This window comes from Salvelinus alpinus, chromosome 5, assembly GCF_045679555.1.
Source record: "Salvelinus alpinus chromosome 5, SLU_Salpinus.1, whole genome shotgun sequence".
Classification (NCBI taxonomy): domain Eukaryota; kingdom Metazoa; phylum Chordata; class Actinopteri; order Salmoniformes; family Salmonidae; genus Salvelinus; species Salvelinus alpinus.
Window position 1 is genome coordinate 37,554,953 of NC_092090.1, and position 10,288 is coordinate 37,565,240.

At 40.0% G+C, this 10,288-nt stretch overlaps 1 long non-coding RNA gene across 1 annotated transcript in view; it reads right to left on the minus strand.

Annotated features, from left to right (window-relative positions):
* The window catches only part of LOC139576138 (uncharacterized), a 100,562-nt gene extending 91,871 nt beyond the window's left edge, over positions 1-8,691 (minus strand). The window contains exon 1 of the long non-coding RNA XR_011675070.1: positions 8,476-8,691. This is a non-coding gene — a long non-coding RNA (uncharacterized lncRNA). The remainder of the gene's footprint in view (positions 1-8,475) is intronic.
* Positions 8,692-10,288: the final 1,597 nt, after the last annotated feature.

The following is a 10,288-nucleotide window of genomic DNA, read 5'->3' on the forward strand; positions in this document are numbered from 1 at the left end:
CATGTTTGAATAGAATATTGCTTTTTATGCATTTTGATATGTGCAAAGTCCCTGGTTTAAGTGCATATGGGTTATACTCAAATATTAGCTAGAATAAAAAGCTTTTTGAAACATCCAGTAAACTTTTTGTTGAATTCATTCAAATGAATCAATGCAGTATATTGATAAAAACTGACATTCATTTAACAAAACCAATACAATAAACCACAATATTTCCATGTCAATTTTGAAAGTTAGAATGCTAATTATTCCATTAAAATTGCAGAACAAGCTTTGTGGTCAACTCCAACACAATTCCTTATTTGCAGCAAATTTTAATATGCTTATTTTGTTTATAAAGTGAAAAGAAAATATGCTCAATAAAACTTTGTTTACATTATTCATTAATATGTATTAATTTACTTATGAGCTTTACTAGATGAGATGAGTCAACATATAAAAAGTAATGATTTATAATTACAGCCCTGCTATATGTTTGCATGCTTGTGCTTTTATCTGTCTCTTAACTTACATATAAATATAACAGCAGTTGGCTTTAATTAAACATTCATCTGTGTTTGGGATTGTGCTAGTGAAATATTGAAGAGCTCTTATTTCTCCTATAGCACATGCCCTTCTGAATAATTCAGCCAGTATTTTCTGTTTGTTTATAACCTGTGTTTTAGCAGTTCCACCGTGTGTGTCCATTTGGTTTGTCTGCAGCCTGCCATCAGCCAGTCAGCCGGCCTGGACGCTCAGGAGGCCCCTTTCTCTGGTCATCTGGCACGGCTCAGAAATAACTTTTAATAAGTGGGATAAATAATAGATGGGCTGTACACTAAAACCAAGCTGAGAGGAACAGGCCTGGGCCAAGGACAGACAGACAGGCAGGCAGGTCCCAGACCCTCCCCAAGCCCAGCCGCATCCCACACGCTCCGCTCCAGACACAGACCCATACAGGTTAGGGGTCATGGACTTGACCTTGTGGCCCCCAGGAGAGTCTTCACTTGTTTTTTGGTATAATTTGGGATTGTTCTGCAGGAGGCCCAGGCTCAGATAGCATTATGCTTCATTATCCTCCCCTCCTGTCTGTCTGCAGGACAAGACCAGATGCATCACCAGTCCATTTTACTTACACCTTTACAAGCCTTTAATCAATACCTCCAATTGACATGATTGCCCATTTAAATACATTTCAATTGCCAACGACAAATTAGTGTATGTATTGCTGTTTCACAATTTGTTCCTTTCCTAATATGTTTTGCCCTATCGTGAGAATAGCGTTATAAAATATTTTCAACATGTAGAAAGGTTTGTTGGGAAGCTGCTGAAATCTATCTTTAGAGAAGAAAAATATATAGAGAAAAAACAGCTTTTAAAGAATTGGACAGGAAATATGCTTGCAAGGAAAAATATGCTAAACGAACTATGCTTTTCACATTTTTGTCACTTAAAAAGGAGCCTGATATTTTTCAGATATACCCTAAAAAGAGTGATCATTAGTATTATGTGTGCTTCCCTCTAAGAGGGTCCCTGTGGGGGACACTTTTGTAGAGACATCCTTTCTGATATCAAACAAACCCTTCATGCATTAATATTGCATTAGCCCCAGTATCACAGACAGTCTGCTCAATCAGGTACAGAGCAATTCATTGACATGTCCTCGTCATATTAACATTACACTTATCAAAGTAGAACGGGAAAATTACAGCAAAATGTGCAAAATTATAGCTGAATTTCCCTGTTTTATGAGCCCAGACTAAAGAGAAGAACAGACAATAAAATGCTTATTTAGGTCACATATTATATGTATTGCACAACAAAGACAAATGCCGCAGGAAAAGCGTGGGGGGGGGGGGGGTCAAAATACGACACGCATCGCCAATCATGGCCAGTAGAGCTGCCCCCAACGCAGACAGCGCGAGGGGGTGCCAATCTCTAGCGAGAGACAGGTGCAAGGCGCTGGCTACTGTAATATCGGTAAATACATTTATATTTAAAATGTACTTTTTTCATCATTTCTGTCAATGTTTTTTTTTCTATTTTGCTTTCTTGTTTTTTGTTGTTGTTGTGTGTGTTTATCAAAAAAATAGGTTTACAATGAAAATGTATCTAGTTTGTTTACAAAAATCAGTCTCATATTTTAATCAAAATAATATAAATGTGAATACTCCATTTCAGGCAGTCGAATTTAAAATACATAAAAACAATACAAAAAAAACGTATATTTACTGTATATACAATTGATATAGGCTAGTGGTATTGGGGGACTGCTCTTTGGTCATTTGGTAATTCTGTTATAATTCTGTGATTATAGTAGCCTATTTACTGTTTGCCTGTTGGGGATTAGCGCCCTCTCTATGCTTGGGCACTGTGCCATCTACAAAATTAACCAAATAAGTTCTTAGCACGTGTCAGGTTGATACATCACTGGCTAACAAAAGCGAATCGCTTTAATAGGAGGCTGGGAGGCGGACGCGTGCTTGTTTCTGTGCCAAAGTTAGTCAGTCTCATTTGAATGTGAATAGTGTTTACCACTGAGAGCTGCATGTAAGGACCTTCTGGTTAGAATACACAACAAGCCCGTTTTCTAAAGGGTTTCAATCAGACTGTAATAATTAGCCGACCCCCCCTGAACCAATTAGGGAAGATGATCCTTTATCGCGGGGTAATAGCCTGTATTAATTACCCCGTAGCCAACTGTTGAGGAATTTGGCAAGTGATCCAACAGACAATGACATGTTTATTGTATCCATTTAGTATTCATTACATTCTAATAGGGCCATTATTAGGGTGATTGCAACAACGACCAAATCTGCTAATTCTGACTACCATAGGCCTGTATTTGATCATTTAGAAAATACAGTTTAGCCTATAATAATTTTCTTTCTCTCGTGTAGTACAAATGAATGCCGATTACATTGATGCATTTATAAAATATAGATAAATTATGAATCAATTTAAAAAACATAAAACTAACAAAATAAGATCTGTCTATTTGTGTACGCTAAATATACAGTACATTCTTAGAAAAAAAGGTTCTGGAAATAACCAAAAAAGGTGCAATGTTTGCTTCATATATGGAACCCCTTAAGGTTCTATATAGAACCGAAATTAATTGGTTCCATATAGAACCCTATGTGGAACCCAAGGGTCCTATATGGAACCAATTTTGGTTCAGTGAAGAAGAACCCCTGGGGTTCTGATCAAAGAACCCTACAAAAGCGTTTATATAGAACCTTTAGGGGTATCATATATGAAGGAAGCAATTGAACCCCTTTTGGTCCTATATCCAGAACCTTTTTTTTTCTAAGAGTGTAGGCCTAATAACATCTCTCCTGTTCTCCAAGACGCTGCTGCAATGCAGTGCAGTCATCTCTGTTTCCTTGTATCAGTACAGCACTCCCCCTAAACCTGTTTATTGTTAGAACATACGAATCTACAAAGTAATAGGAATAGGAATACTTTTGTTCTATTTGCTTACCTTTACAAAGAGCGACAGTATAAATAGTAAGACTGCATAGAAACTCTGGAGCGAACTGACCTGGAGCAAATGTTTTCATTGTTCAGGTATTTTTATTTGACATTACGTGGGCAAATAAATATAATACATATTTGAAACGTTGCCACTATCTTAGACCTTCTATCAATCTGAAGTCGCTATACAATCTTCCGAAATAGCAAAGCCTTTTCTCCTTTACGTTTGTTGAACTCCCTCCGTTCGTTCTCTTTCCTCTGCTAGACATAAATAATCACGTTTATTCATACAATTTTCATAGTTTTCCAATGTCTTTTCTTCTATCCAAGAACCAAAAGGGCTTCATACATCAAAACATAACACAGTTATTTCAACAAAGGTGCAGGTTTAAACTCTGTCTTGCGGCAAATATGGGCCTGCAGTCTTCCATAAATGATGTCATATAAAAATAGCAACCTCAATGCAGGATGCAAAAGTATCTATTCCCAATTTTTTTGTGATCATTAATCAATTAACATTTGTGAAACAAAATCCGTTTTTAAAAGGGAAGACCAGTGCATCATGCAAGCTGTGTAGCCAAGCTAGACCACAAGGACACTCAGGGCACAGCAAAATAAATAATAAATACGTGTTTCTATTTATAAAGGTAATAGTATTACTCTCTGTCGTCTACTGAAGGTGACAATAAATCTGCAGGTCTGGACAACTGTCAATGTATAAAGCACATCTCGGTTTAGGAAAAGTCTTGGTTTAGGAAAATAGTATTAAACATATGATGATGGTGTTGATGATGATACTTATGATGATGCAATTAATCATATTCCACAATTATAATCCACAACATGTTTACTACTATGGCCTGATCATATCCCATAATAATAACTCAGAAACTCATTGGTGACCATTTGTCACACTGCGTCCGGAGACACCAAGGCATTTATATGGTCCTCATTTCACCACTAAAGAAAAGCTGCCCATCATCTTTAGAACTCCTAACTTAACATCGGCAAGTTCGAGGTCTCTGGTTCCGTTGCCAATGACAGTGACAAGGTTCAGGACCGACCAAACTACCTCAAAACACGGATGGCCACACGGCTGTCTTGGTATAGTCTTCCGGTATGTAGCTCAGATTTAGGTCAAACTCTTGGGTTTAGCCTAAGCTTTACATATAATTACTAATTGCATTAAATAATAATAAATATAATAATAATGATGATGATTATTATTATCATTTAAAAAATAATCTCAAAAGAGACGCATATGGTGGCTATTAGCATGATTATGTAACTAATTCTCTAGACCACTTGATCACTTCAAATTTGCCTTAGTGTTCATCATTATCGCACCACAACTCTACAATATTAGTCTACCCTCACTGCTGTTTACTTATAGAAACGAAATGCTGCATCGGGATCTCTAGTTGATAATTGTTTTCTAAACAAGAATAAGAAAAAAATTAACTATTTTTAGAAGAAAGAGCTTGGAATAGTTGATTTGTCAAATGAATCCACGGTGAAAACGGTGAGCAAACTGTTAGCATCCATGAGGCAAAATATCCCATCAAATTATGAAATATCTAATAGATCACACATTTTGGTGTTCAGTTTTATTAGCATCTGTATGCCCATTTGTAGCCTACTATCCTGAATGCAGTCAAGTTTAGTCAATTACACTTCTCTTTTACTGTAGGCTATATTTAAGGAAATATAGGATATATCCCACACGAGGGAAACAAAGTCAGTGGAGAGTTCATGTATATTTTCTGACAAAACTTTATTAACTTGAAACTGAATCGTAGACAGTAACTCAGGTAAATGCTATAGAAACATTAGAGCATCTTGAGAACAACTAATTTAAGCATGGCATTACAACAAGTAGACATCATTTCAGAGACCTTTAGAATCTAATAGCCCTGTACATGTAAATGTTGTGTTTTGTTTAAGAAAATAGAGATTTAAAAACGTCAAGAAAAACATAAAATCAAGGTACACAATTTCACAATAAAGTTAAAGGCTATTTGCTGAATTGCACATTCCTATGTGTGTTGGTTACATGCACCTTGATCTCACAGGAAACAAGTTCCTCTATTCAACTTTCCTGGAGCACAATCTACTCCGACAAATTACTGATGTTGAGGAAGTTAGTGCTTTTAAAAAAGTTTTGTAAGCATGTATTCCTGGTTTATCACATACATATTAATATTGTTTCTCTGAGCCCAGCTTTTCAAACATTAAAACAAATAGCCTGCAAATGTGCTTCTAACTTCATGTTCAAATCCCACAATTAGAGGACAATATGATAATACAGTCATCTGAACATAGGCCACATCAGTTCTGATCTACCGTTTGCACAGCTCAATGAAGTCAATAGCAGATATCTATTTGAGCAGGAAGCCCCCTTTTGAAACATACTTCATGATGCACATGTATAGTATATATGACCTGTCCAGATCCATGTCATGACAGCCAAGATGATACATGCAGGCTGAGAAAAAGTGTCCAATTCTAGATGACTTTCATCTCTGTGAAATGATATACCACTTTTCCTAAAGGAACTAAAAGTATGAATTGTCTTTTTTCGTCCTTCACCTGCATGAGCTGGTGTGTGTCACTTGCCAATTTCCTGGTTGGAGAAAATAAAACTCCACCTATGTTCCTGTGAGTTTGTCCCAATGTGTAATCTCCACCGGTTATACACAAAGCAGAACAATTCAACAAGTGGCTAATACTGCTAATATACTACTGTAGTCAAACTAATGATGTCCAACAACTGTTGAAACACATAGAGAGTTTGATTAAACTACTACACTTTATGTTTTATGCAATTGTGACTACGGAAATGGACCCATTTGTTCCAGTCAGCGAGAAATAAAAATGTACATTTATGTTTTTTTGAGTAGGCCTATGTGTAGGTAACATAGCTGGGCCGACTCACTCTGCTCTCTGTCCAGATTTAAATACAGGCTGGGAAAGTAGACATCTGTCCAACGGGGAAATGAATAACATATTACAATACATTGATTGCATATAAAGTGCCCACAGTAAGTATAGTACCAGTTAATAGGACTTGATCTTGACTATTCATAGTATGCTACTCTCCCAATAGAACACTTTGATAGGCCACCTGTTATTTCCCATAGACCTAATCAGTGAAAAAGCATAGGAATGGTAAGGGCAGAAAATGTACAGAATGAGAGAAAGAGAGAGAGAGAGAGAGAGAGAGAGAGAGAGAGAGAGAGAGAGAGAGAGAGAGAGAGAGAGAGAGAGAGAGAGAGAGAGAGAGAGAGAGAGAGAGAGAGAGAGAGAGAGAGAGAGAGAGAGAGAGAGAGAGAGAGAGAGAGAGAGAGAGAGAGAGAAGGAGATGGAGAGATGTAGTGAGAGACCCAGAGGATAAGAGGTGGTCCCAGGTGCCTGTGTTTTTTATATTAAAAAAACCTGCCTGTCATTAGGGGCACTTTGCATCGAGGAAGAGATCGTGTTTCCGGAGAGAGTCCCTTCATGAGAGACAGGTCACGGCCACGGGCCTTCGTCTGACACATAATTGCTGATATTGATTATAGGTTATCATATGCTGCAGGCTATTTGTAAGATAATGCCACAGGGGTTAATTTGTTAGCCATTAACCTCTTGGGCTTGGGGCTGTGTACATGTGAATTAAGTTTAAAACAAGTTCTGACTGGTTCACCCGGCTACACCTCCTAAATGGGCCGGTAATGTGGTTAAATTTAAATTACAATACAACACCATCAAATCAGGATGGTCTGAGCACATTTTGCTGCTGTGGATTTTCAAGAGAAAGCAGAGAGCAGAGATTTCTCCAGCACACACCTTCAAGCACTCTGACAATTAGTCCCCTTTCAAACCCTCCACAAGCAGCTCCTCAAAGGCCTTTTCTGTGCCCAGGCCTTTGAAGCAGCTCCCTCCATCGAAAAATGCAAGTGACATTTACAGGAAACTCCTTTTCCCCTTTGTAAAAAACTGTGAAGTGCCTGCATGTCAACACCCAACAATCTGGAAGTCAGGCCAGGCTGTCAATGGAAATCTAAAGCACAGAATCATTTTAAAAGGCAGACAAGTCACGCTGCAGTAACTCTGAGAAGTTGAGAAGTTGAGTCCCGCATAGAGGTTATAAAAGCTATGAACATATGTTAATCATTGTATATTGAGTAATATACTGTATATATAATTATGGACCTTTTAAGGCTATTTTGGAAATCATGCTAATTATATTTTGCCAAGTGCATTTCTGCAGTTTCAGAAAGTATAAGCTATCGTTGAGGATGCATAAGTTAACTCACACGTGTATTTATGATAACTCATGGAAATCACAATGAGTGATGGGTTCAACAGAGCTGACAATGAAACTCACTGACTTACAGTAAAACATTTACAGAATTAAAATACAGTACGAACTTCCAATGAGTGTGTAAAACTTGAAAATACACATTTGACTGAAACTTAAATTCCCTGTAAGTATCAAAGCATGTGAAGGAGATTTTAGTTTCATCCCATCAAACAAATAGCACATCAAAAACACAGACCAAAGCGAAAAGTGGCAACCTTTGAGAAAGTCGATCAGAGATGTACAGGCACATAAAGAACAGTAAACATAGCCCACAGCCAACAGCAAACTGAGAACAGACAACCCACCTCAACCTCAAACATGGAACATTTGCCACCTCAGAGCGATTCATTTCTGTACACCTGTAAACCTACACAATATCAACCAGAGGAACAAGTTCCTCACAATACGGTAAAAGCTGTGGAAGTAAGCAGATAAGGTGTGTGTTTAGGTGTGCGTGCGTGTGCGCATGTGTAAGCATGTACGCGTGTGTGTGCGCGCAAGTGACAGAGTAACAGAGTGACAGAGAGAGGAAGAGAGAGCGAGAGGGAGAGCGAGAGTCAGAGTGAGTGAGTGCTGGTCAGCAGATCAGTCAGCTCAGTTGATAGAGCAGAGAGCAGAGAGCAGAGAGCAGGGTGCTCAGCTCCACAGTAAAGCAGGAAGGGAATCAGCAGTACCTGGTTGGAGTAGTCCAGTTGTAGGATCAGGATCAGATCAGATGTCCAGCATGGCTTCCATTAATTATCCTCCAGTAGGATGTGTGTTCTGGGCTCACTCCTGTTCTCCTGACCTGACTCTCCTACACAGCCCAGGGGAAGGAGGGAAGGACAGGAGCCAGGGAAGAGAGGAAGAGAGAGAATTGGGAGAGGGAGTGAGAGAGAGGAGAGAGAGAGAGAGAGTCAGAGACACTGCTACTCTGACACCATGACTGATCCACGTGAGATTGATCACACACAGCCGGGCCTCTGCAGTGACAGGGGGGAATGTCAGGGAGCAGGACGGTTTGTCTAGCCTAGGGACACACACACACACACATGACACACACCCCTACACACACACACACCCCTACACACCCCAACACACACACACACACACACACACATGACCAGAACTCATGCAACTGAAATTGTATTTGGCTAAAATTACACCAATGCATTGCTATTGTTTTTGTTTAAAAAAATCCATAAATAATTGAAAACAAAAATAACAGTAGTCCCCCATGCTGCAGTGAGCAGAGCCTGTCTCAAACCTATCTGAGGGACTATGAAAATCATTTGGTATCTCAGCAGCAGCAGCCTATTAGCAGTAACTCAGAGCCTAGGCCCCCCCTGAGCATCTGCTCTGTATTCTAATGCCTGCTAGATTGCAGGGCAGCTGGAATCGGACAGCCAAATAAAAAGGGTCAAAAGTCTAGCGTGGAGCGGGGAGAGGGCCACCACCACAGACAATAGACAATATAAGCAGAGCAGCATTACGTAGGAGAGGCAGCCGGCCACACGCCACCCTGGCCTCTGTTCCTTTAGGGAGGACAGGGTTCACTCCCAGCACACCACTGACTCACATCAATCCTCAAGCCTCGGATACACACCACTATCCACATATAGGGAACATAGGGAAGATCTAGGAAAGGTTTATCTGTTCACGTTTATGCATTCTGTAGATTTTTTTAAACATTTCCTTAATGAGTGCATTTTTGTTAGGTGTGTATCACTTTAATGGTGCACTAGGTCACTTTTATTCCAAGCATTTGACTTCACAGCCAGACATATTTCCCTGATATAATTGTCATTGATTTCCTTGGATCATGCATATTATGCATACCATAAAGTACATAAGGCAAATAAACATGAACCAATTGGGTTTTCCGCACGGACGTTTATTTGAAAATCAATTCGCATTGCATTAAACACATATAAAGGGGTGACCGTTCAGCTCGCTCTTCTGCTTAGAAAAATCACATTTTATAAATCAGCCTCCCTCCCCTCCACCCCCTTCCTCTGCTCCTCTCCCTGGCCCTGGCCTGTGTGTCTCAGTCTCAGTCACTCAGCTGGCCCCTGTATGCAGATTGATCCAGATGGACGTAGCGTCCAGACACCCCAGACCCCGTGGCTGAACTTGACTCCCAGTCCCAGGGCTACAGATGGGAGGGAGGGCCCCTCACCTTTGGTGAACCCTGGGTCTCCCCTAAAACAAACAGCGGCAGACAACCCATAGAGGGGCTCCTCTCCTCTAACTCCTCGCTATTCCGTTGGCATCAGCAATCAGTCTGGATTGAATACAGATCTCTTTCCCAGCAGCACACGCCGCGGATAGCTGATCAATACTGGGGCATTATCACAGAACGCTTCCTCAAACACAGTGTCAACAACCATGTCCTGGTCGGGAGGGTGTGATCGCTGGGGTGGAAAGGAGAAGAGAGGAGCCGGCGGTCAGTAGAGAGCAGAGGAGAGGAGGAGGCTGAGAGAGGAGAAAGAGAGCCCGAACCCTGAG